This window comes from Lycorma delicatula, chromosome 1, assembly GCF_047948215.1.
Source record: "Lycorma delicatula isolate Av1 chromosome 1, ASM4794821v1, whole genome shotgun sequence".
NCBI lineage: Eukaryota > Metazoa > Arthropoda > Insecta > Hemiptera > Fulgoridae > Lycorma > Lycorma delicatula.
In genome coordinates this window covers 42,725,774-42,735,978 of record NC_134455.1, presented here as the reverse complement: position 1 = coordinate 42,735,978, position 10,205 = coordinate 42,725,774, and positions in this window count along the sequence as shown.

The following is a 10,205-nucleotide window of genomic DNA, read 5'->3' as shown; positions in this document are numbered from 1 at the left end:
ATTTGTGTATTTGATTGCCTTAATCCTCAACTGTTAGTTGTTAATGTATATTACTGTTTTATATATATTTCTGTTGTTCAATAGAAAAATGAACTCAAATTATTGTCAGATTGATATAAAATCTTCATAATAAACTGATGATGCTGCTCTGATCAAAATTTTACCATGGTTTCTCTTAATCTATCCAGCCAAAATCTGGAAGAATTCCTTATTTATCAGTGTAGGATATATTAGAAAAATGGATTAAGTTGTGGTGCTGAAAATATATAACTATATATGTATAATTAACTGTAAATTTTGTGATGCTATTATTATTATTATTTTATGTTACTCTTATTTTTAAAATATTATTAAAATATTTAAAAAAAATTTTTTATCAAAGTGTTACCATGGTTTCCCTTGATCAATCCAGCCAAATGCCTGCACAGTTCCTTTTTTATCCATGAAGTAGTATATCTATGCATTTTAAATGTGATGTGTATAATGCATTATTAAATACAAATTAGAAGAAATGGTTTATTAATCTATATTTATTAGAATAAATACTAGAATACAAACATCTGCTTATAATTTGCACAACTACCATCTGATGAATCCAGCTGTATCCTGTTTATACCATATTCAAATTTATTGGAGTTTTATAATCTGTTGTTTTATAATAAAAGTATTTTCTAATAAACTTTGCTTTGACATGGTCACTAAAAAAAATGCTCTTTACTTTCGTTTTAAAATCCCTAATGAGCTAATGAGTTATTATTGCCTATTTAAACCAATTTAAATCATTTAAACCAGTTTAAATCATTTAAACCAGTGATTCTATATGTTTTCATCTCCACAACCTCCAAAAAGTAAAAAAAAAATATATATAATGAATATTTTGCAACCCCCCCAACCACAACTCAATGAAACCTAGTTAAAAATATTTTAGCTGTGTTGATATAATGGGCATGGACATGCATGTATATAGTGTATAAATATGAGCAAATTACAGTTTACAACTTTATGTATACATGCTCCTTGTAATTTGGTCTACTTGCATAATATTCACTGTGAGAGCATCATCTTTGAACAAGCATATGATACATTTTCACACACTATGCTCTCTGCAGTACAAAAGAGGTGTAAGGGATTGCAGAACCCCTTACAACTCTAGTTTCAAATGCAAACCGTGCATCTAAATTGATAAACAAAATCACCAATTGCTGAAGATGGCTCCAAAAATGACTAAAATCTGGTTTGCCACTTATTAAAAGTTTACGTAATCCTAAATCTTCAATTGACAAGTCCATGTATGTCTACAGGCTCTGCATGTTGATATGAACCAGCACAACCATACTATAGTTTTATAGACAGGTTTGTATTTTAGAAGTAAGTTATGTAATGAACAGGTTTAAAGTAAAGAAAGAATGTATTAATTTAAAATAAAAAGTATTTTTATTAAAAAAAAAATTGTAAAAGTTACAAATTAGGAAGAATTTTTCTAGTAAAGGCACTTAGTTTTATATGGATTTGAATACTAGATCATGGATACTGGTGTTCTTTGGTGGTAGGGTTTCAATTAAGTACACATCTCAGAAAATATCAACCTGAGACTATACAAGAGTACACTTCATTTACATTCATCCTCATTCATCCTCTGAACTAATACCTCCTTACATTGGTTCTGGAGACTAAACAGAAAAAAGAGTAAAGTGTACGTTGAAATTAGAAATATAAGAGGGGAATGAAGTATAAGCTCAGTTGCATAAAACAAAGCAGTAAGTATAACCGAGATATAGGTGTAATATAATGGTTTAAGGATTATGGTGCTCTAGTGAATTCAACAAAGAATTTCTATCATCACCGTATGTGCTACTACATTATCGTGTAAGGAAAACAGGTATTAAAAGTTTTGGTGACTGATATGGTAGTGCTCCTTTTGAAGAAGTTCGAGTTCAGTAAGTTTGTGAGATTTAGTGCTCTCACCAGTAATACAGAGTTTAGTTATCACTGTATTACGCTTTTGTAGAGTCAAGGTTAAATTATGTGGTGGAGCTCACTACAGTGTTTTTAGATCTGTTTGTATTGCTCAGAAGCATGTAGTACGTATAATATTGGTTAAAAGTAGATGACATGAATCCTTCCCATTATTCAGAGGCCTAAGATCTTGCCACTGCATCATATGTATTTCTATAGAATACCAAAGACATATTATGAAGGCTGTAAACAGGAAAGGATTCTTGGTACTTTGGTTACGAATCCTTTGCAGGAAGCGGATAATGTAGTTCCTGCTAGGACAAGAATTGAGTTATCTAAATGTTCTTTCTTAGGTCTAAAAATATTTAATCAGTTACCAAGGGAATTTAAATCCATAGAAGAGTAAATACGTGATGGTTTTCACCATCAATTTATGATTGGTTGTTGTCGATTGAAGATAGATTAATTGGTTGGCCTGTGATTCTGGGTGGAATTGATGACTCTAAAAGTTTCATATTTTTATTATCTTTCTTTTCAGTCATTTGACTGGTTTGATGCAGCTCTCCAAGATTTCCTATCTAGTGCTACTCATTTCATTTAGGTATACCCCCTACATCCTACATCCCTAACAATTTTTTTTTTACATATTCCCAATGTTGCCTGCCTACACAACTTTTTCCTTCTACCTGTCCCTCCAATATTAAAATGACTATTCCAGGATGGCTTAATATGTGGCCTATAAGTCTGTCCCTTCTTTTAGTTATATTTTTCCAAATGCTTCTTTCTTCATCTATTTGCCGCAACACCTCTTCATTTGTCACTTTATCCACCCATCTGATTTTTAACATTCTCCTATAGCACCACATGTCAAAAGTTTCTAATCTTTTCTTCTCAGGTACTCCAATCATCCAAGTTTCACTTCCATATAAAGCAACGCTCCAAACATATACTTTCAGCAATCTTTTCCCGACATTTAAGTTAGTTTTTGATGTAAAGAAATTATATTTCTGACTGAAAGGCTTGTTTCGCCTGCGATATTTGGCATTTTATATCGCTCCTGCATCTTCCATCTTTAGTAATTCTACTTCCCAAATAACAAAATTCCTCTACCTCCATAATCTTTTCTCCTCCTATTTTCACATTCAGTGGTCTATCTTTGTTATTTCTACTACATTTCATTACTTTTGTTTTGTTCTTGTTTATTTTCATAGGACTTCATCTGTGCAGTTCATTGTTTCTTCTAAATCCTTTTTACTCTCGGCTAGAATTACTATATCATCAGCAAATCGTAACATCTTTATCTTTTCAACTTGTACTGTTACTCCGAATCTAAATTGTTCTTTAACATCATTAATTGCTAGTTCTATATAAAGATTAAAAAGTAATGGGGATAGGGAACATCCTTGTCAGCCTCCCTTTCTTATTATGGCTTCTTTCTTATGTTCTTCAATTATTACTGTTGCTGTTTGGTTCCTGTAAATGCAAGCAATTGTTCTTCTATCTCTGTATTTGAACCTTAATTTTTTTAAAATGCTGAACATAAGCATATTATCTATATTGTTATAAAAATAATTTTTTTTTTTAAATTTCAATTCTGAGTGTTCAAAAGCAAATTTTATAAAGTAAATACATTCTTCATCACCAGCATTCTTATACTTTTTACGTTCATCCATCAACTGCAATATATCCTCTGATAACCAAGGTTTTCTATCAGTTCTCTTTGTTCCGCTTAGGTTCACTTCTGCTGATTTAATTATTTCCTTTTAACATTCTCCCATTCTTCTTCTACATTTTCTACCATATCAGTTTTACTCAGACCTCTTGCGATGTCCTGCTCAAAATTCTTTTTTACCTTCTTTTCCTCAAGAATCTCTAAATTCCACAGATTCATCTGACACCTTTTCTTTTGGTTTTTAAACCCCAATCTATATTTCATCATCACTAAATTATGGTTGCTATCAATGTCTGCTCCTGGATATGCTCTTTGTTTAACCATTTTATAATCTATCTGATAACTTGCAGTATTACCAGGCTTTTCTCACGTATGTATTCTGTATGATTTTTAAACTGGGTATTGGCAATTACTAAATTATACTTCCTGTAATTCTCAATAAGTTGTTCCCCTCTTTCAGTCGTATACACACTGAACCTCATCATCATAATGGGCACTTACTTGTAGGCACATAGACGTTACAATCGTTGTCGGCTTAGGTTTTGATTTTATCCTGATTACAATGATTCTCTCTCTAAGCTTTCTGAAATGCTCTACTCTCTTCTTGTTCATTATGAAGCCTACTCTTGCCTGCCCTTTATTTGCCGCTGAGTTAATTACTCTAAAATCACCTACCAAAAGGTGTTTTCGTCTTCCCACCGAACCTCGCTAATTCCTACAACTACTACATCTAACCTATCTATTTCCCTCTTTAAATTTTCTAACCTATCAACCTTTTTACCCTACTTTCTTACAGAACTTTTTTTATTATTTTTTTGGATTTATTGGAGATCACTTTTTACAATGATATATATACTATTGGCAGATATTTTAATTATTTGTAATGTTAGCCAATAAAATTTAGTTTCTCAAAAATTTTATATTAATCACTATTTTATTAAGAAATGAAATAGCAACATACTGTATTTCCGTTTTTGAATCACCGATTCCTATTAGTATACAAAATATGAGAAAAGTATAGAAACAATCATTTCTACTGAAAAAAAAAAAACAATAAACTATCATCCAATTACACTGATAAACATAATTTTTGTTTCCAAACATGTGATTCATGATTTTAATCTGTTTTTTTATACTGAAAACAGATATGAACTCAGAATCTTTATATCACCTACAATTTTTGAAAAAATTTTAAATTTTAATTAAACATTTTTTTTCATTTTTTCAACATATAGTTAGCATTTTTTAGCTCCTATATTGTATTTTGTTAGCTCATTTTTTATTGTTTAACTTTATTAACATAATTTTTAAGCCGTAAATAAACAATACTAGACAAAGAATTAAATCATATAATAATCGCATACTATGACATCATATCTAATACTGAAAAGTGAGCCGTCATGGACAAGCTTAATCACGTCTGTGCTGGTCAAAATATGTAGCTGAAAGCACTGTTATGTTGTTTGTATAAACCATTTAGATTTAGGATTTAGGAATGAATTAATTTTGTTCAGTTTTATTGCTGTCTTAAGTTTGTTAATAATGCAGTGTCATAATGATTCAAAATTGTGCAAATGATGTGGATGCCTTTTTTTATGTATGTGGCGAGTTTACTGTAAAATTAAATTGAAAAAACATTACACCTTTAATTAAAAAAGCATATCATTTGTATTTTCAGTGTAAAATTGATCAAGATACAACATAGGCTCCTTATATAGTATGCACTAATTGTTCTGTATATTTAAGAGGATAGATGAAAGGTATACGCAAGGCTTTGCCATTTGGTGTACCTATGGCTTGACGTGAACCAAAGGATCATGTAACCGATGGTCTGTAAACCGCTTCTATAAACGATCTCATAGGGTATAAGCTTATGATCGCTCACACTGTCCTCAGACCAGACAATCCAACTCTTGTACTTCGCAGCAAGTCGCCTGTCACCAAAGTGACGTCTATGAAACTTTCAGAGTTCGCAAGAGAAAGTTGGCGGTTCTGCATCATTAATCAAGTAGAGGTTCTTGGCTTCCACAAACTGTTCGAGACCAGCGCCTCTGGAGTCTGTGAGTGGTGAATCTCAGGTCGGAGACTTGGAATTAAGAGTTCAGAACAACCAGCATTCTGGTGCCCGGAAGGCCGTTCAGAATTCTGCCCGATTTCGCCAGCAAGCCATCGATACTCCATCCAATCTGGAAGTATCCAGACACCAGTACGACATGGAGTGTACCCCTCGTTATTCACAGAACAGTAAATCGCTCATCAGAACAATGGGACATCCAGAAGACACCCAACGAATCTGAGCCAACCACGATCGCGGAGAGCGGCCGTTCCCCATGAGAATGAATAACATCCACCCCGCGGAAGCCGACCACCTATCCGTGACCGCGTACGGTTCCTGCACCAAGAGGCCTCGAGGTTGTATCCTCAAGGAGCTTCATGGTTTCACTGGTGGCCGCCCGGGAATGATGCAGCTTTAAACTGCCCCAGGCGCAAGCGTCCTCAAAGGCTTTCCTCAATTCAGGCGTCACCATAAGCTGTATTTTTCACAGCTCTCCCCCGAGCAGTATCATACGCCCTGCACTGCCTACCCCCTACCCGGTGTCCAGCATTGCTTCCTTTCACCAAGGCACAGGCGGCGTACTTAGCAGGGCAATTGGGTGCCTTGTGCTCCGGAAGAGCACAGTGACCACACATCTCCGACTGCGCTCTGCAGTGGATAGAGGTGTGACCAAAGCCCTGACACTTAAAACATCGGGCAACCTCTGTTTGGTCGACGACCTTACATGAGGTCCAGCTGAAAAACAAACGTCCACAAAGACCAAAGGATCTTTGGCGTGGTCTCCAACACCCAGTGACTCTTTGGGGCTTCCTTCCTTCCCAGCTGCCGAACTTCCTTGGTTTCCCGAAGGAAATATTCAACGGCCATATCCAATAACGGATTTTGACTGTGCGCAGACTTGAGGATTTTGGGCTCTTCTACCCTTCTCACTCTTGGCTGATCATATACCAATACTTGTGGCCGCCGCTCGGCCAGCAACTGAGCCTTCAACTCGTTCCTTTTCAGAACGTCGGCCTCCAGCAGCGGCTCACCTGCTGCTCATTTACCACCTCCAGCACGACACCATTGTCCCTTTTATTATAATCGTAGGACCGAAAGATCATTACTTCCATCCTCCTGTTGTGATTTATTATTGAGGAAATTTTTAATACCATATGCATGAAGGAGCATAACCTTTGGAAAAATGACATTATCTTGTTGCTGGTTCAATAAATTCATATGAATTTTTGTGGTCCAAATCCCTAACATTGTGCTTGTGAATATGTTCAGTGATAAGAAAGTGTTTTCATTATTGATAATTATTCCTATGACAAATCATATGTGTATAGGTGCCAGTGTTTATTTATATTGTGATGTAAAACAGTTTATATATTTTAATTTCTCCAGAGAATTTACTTGAAATTTCATTTGGTTTTAATAGTTAGGAGTAGGAGGTCAAGTTTTAGAAGATAGGCATCTCAGTCTAGTTCATAATGGATATGAAATAGAGTGCTCAGACAATCCCCTTGGATGATTGTCTAATATAGAAGTTAAAAAGTTACTACTATAGCTTACTTCATTTGTGAAAAAAAATTATATTATCACAAAGTTCAGGTTAATTTAAAAAAGTAGACAGATATAAATAGTTAGAGAGTTGGACATCATTTTCCTCTGCCATCCCATTTTTCTTATACTTCATTCAATACTCCTTGATAGGTCTGTTGAAATTGTGACAGTCAGTGATATCTCCATGTACCTTTTAATTCCAAATAATATTTATTTTGCTTACCTTTCTTCTTTGTGCATAAGAAAACAGAATATTTAAAAAAATAATTACCCAAACTTGTAGTTAAGGATTTCAGTAAAGTTAACTTTTATTTCCTTTATTCATTTTTTCTTACACTTCTGTGAAATAATTAATTGGCTTATTTTATTGTAAACTTCGTAAAAAATATAATGAATGTTAGGTAATACTACAGTGGCATCAGCATAACATTTTTAAATGTTTTCTAGATCTATCTAATAGATAAAATTAGTAAACTGTACATACACTCATCTGCAGTAGGAAAACAGTTTAATATTTCAGAAATTTAATGTGATTCAGTACCGCAATGCCTTGAAATTAAATAGCAGCAGTTATTCCTTAGATTAAATTTTTGCTACAGAATTTGTTCTTAAACCTGGAAAATAACCTCATTACTTAAGTTTTTTTTTTTATACTTAACTACTAACTGTTTCATGTCAAAATGTTACATTGATATTGTTTATTTAACATACAGACATATTTTTTGAAATCTAGTTTCAGGCTCCTATTTCCTTAGAAAGTTTGACTTCCTTAGAAGTTTGTGGATCCTGTTCATCCTATTTTCTTGAATTAAAGATGTTCTGGATTCAAATCTTACTAAGGTTTGTCATTATTCATTATCTATAAATATTACATTCCCATGTGCAACCCTTGTGCAGTTTGCAGTTTGTGATAAAAAAATAGAGTTAAAAATTGTGAAGTTGTTTTATTTATTGCAGGAACTGTTGTTTACAATAGAGATTGATAGTTATCAAGCATATGGATGGTACCTGACCTCTTGTTCAGTTTGCATTTTATACACTGTTTGGATTCACTGAATTAAATTTACAAGGAAAAGTTTATGAGAGAAAGTAAGTTTTGTTATTCTTTAAAATTTTTGTATTTTTCATCTTCTTTCTTTTCTTATCTTTATTTTTTTACTTATTACCCATAAATTTATGACAAGAGTCTGACATTTTTTTCATATGTTATTTTTCATTGTAATACTTATAAAAGAATATGCCAAAGTCATAATAATAAAAGTAAAAATATAAAATAAAATTAAGGAAGCATATAGATTGATTATAATGAATGATTATGATCATTCATAGGTATCCTTTGTAGTTATTTTCATGCAGTAATAATATAAAATCAGTTTAATTATATTAGAAGAAACTAATAATTGTGAAATCAAGTACTCATTTGTAAAAATTCAGACGGTAAATTATGCAGTCTGATAATTTTGTGGCTGTTTTCACTCATACTTTTTGCATTCCACTTCTTAAACAATTTCAGTCATATCTGCTGTTTCTCAATCTGTTTGAGTAAATTAGATGTCATTTTGTTCAAAAGAAAAGGAAACGCAATTTATCTAAATAAAGCATTCGATAAAACTAATATTTACTGAGCTATTAGAAAATTACAAAATGAGGTGAACAGATGTAAAATAAATCAAGAATGGGCATTTATCTACATGAAGTTTTTTATGTCCTAAATCAGTCCCTTAATTTGGCCAACACCTCCTAGATATCCTTTCAGGGGAAAATTGGTAATTTCATGCCCCCTGTCCAATGTGGTCAAAAAATAAGGCCAAAATTGGAGGATATATGTATAAATTTAGACAATTATTTGTGACAAATTTCAACGTTTTAATGAACTGGTTTTAAGATAAGGTGAAAACTGTTAAGGAATAATATTGAATTATTCTCCTACCACTAATTCTGATTGACTTACACTTTTTGGAATTCTAAATAACTGAAGTATTTTCATCATACTAAAGATCAATTTTCTGTGACCACTATTCAAAGATTCAAAGTGATGAAAACAACCATTCCCTCTTTTTTTAACTTTTCCCAAAATTTAATGCCATTTATAAAATCATATTTAACAATTAATATTATATTATTAATCCATCATCATTTTCAAAGAATTTATGTTGGGCTAGTCTGGAGATAATAATCAAAATTCACACATGTAGATGAGAGAAGTCTTGTCCACCTTGTAATGATTCATATAAAGAATAGAATTAAAAAATTTTTTTGTTGACAAAATAAATGTAGTGACAGGTTTTGTACCAATGAAAATCCCGATCTTTTAAGTTTTAAGGTCATTATTTTGAAGATACCTTGATTTTGACACACTTGTTTTTTTTTAAGTTGACCCTGATGCTGTCATTGTTGGAGTATTGCTGTTTTCTCATAAAGTTATGAATTAACTGTTGCAGGAATTTTAAAGGAAAGTAAACTTTTTTCCTATTAATATGGAGACAACAATAATTATTTTTTATTCAATTAATAGATGATTTTTAAAAAAATCAAATGTATTATGGTACTTGTTTTTAATTTTTAAAGTTTTTCTGTTGACATTTTTCAGTCATTTTCCAGAATACCATCATTAAAATTTGAAAATAACAAAGTTTTTTTAAAATTTTGTTCCCGGTGTACCTAAGTCTACCTAAGTGTACCTAAGGTCTACATAAGACAATGCAAGATATTCTATATTACTTCCAGATCAAAGATCTCTCTTTTTCTGTTTAGCCTCCGAAACCATTCAATTATTTCAAATTCTGATAGGTTTATTAATGTATGATTTGAAGCTTCTGAGGACATTGTACAGGAATATAAATTCGCGATATTTGAATCCTATCGCAAATTTAATGTTCAGCTGCCAATCAGGAGAGTATTATTACATCTTTCAAAATTTTGTAAGCACTCGTTGAGAAAATTTAATAAAATATCAATAGAAGCTGAAGGAAAACG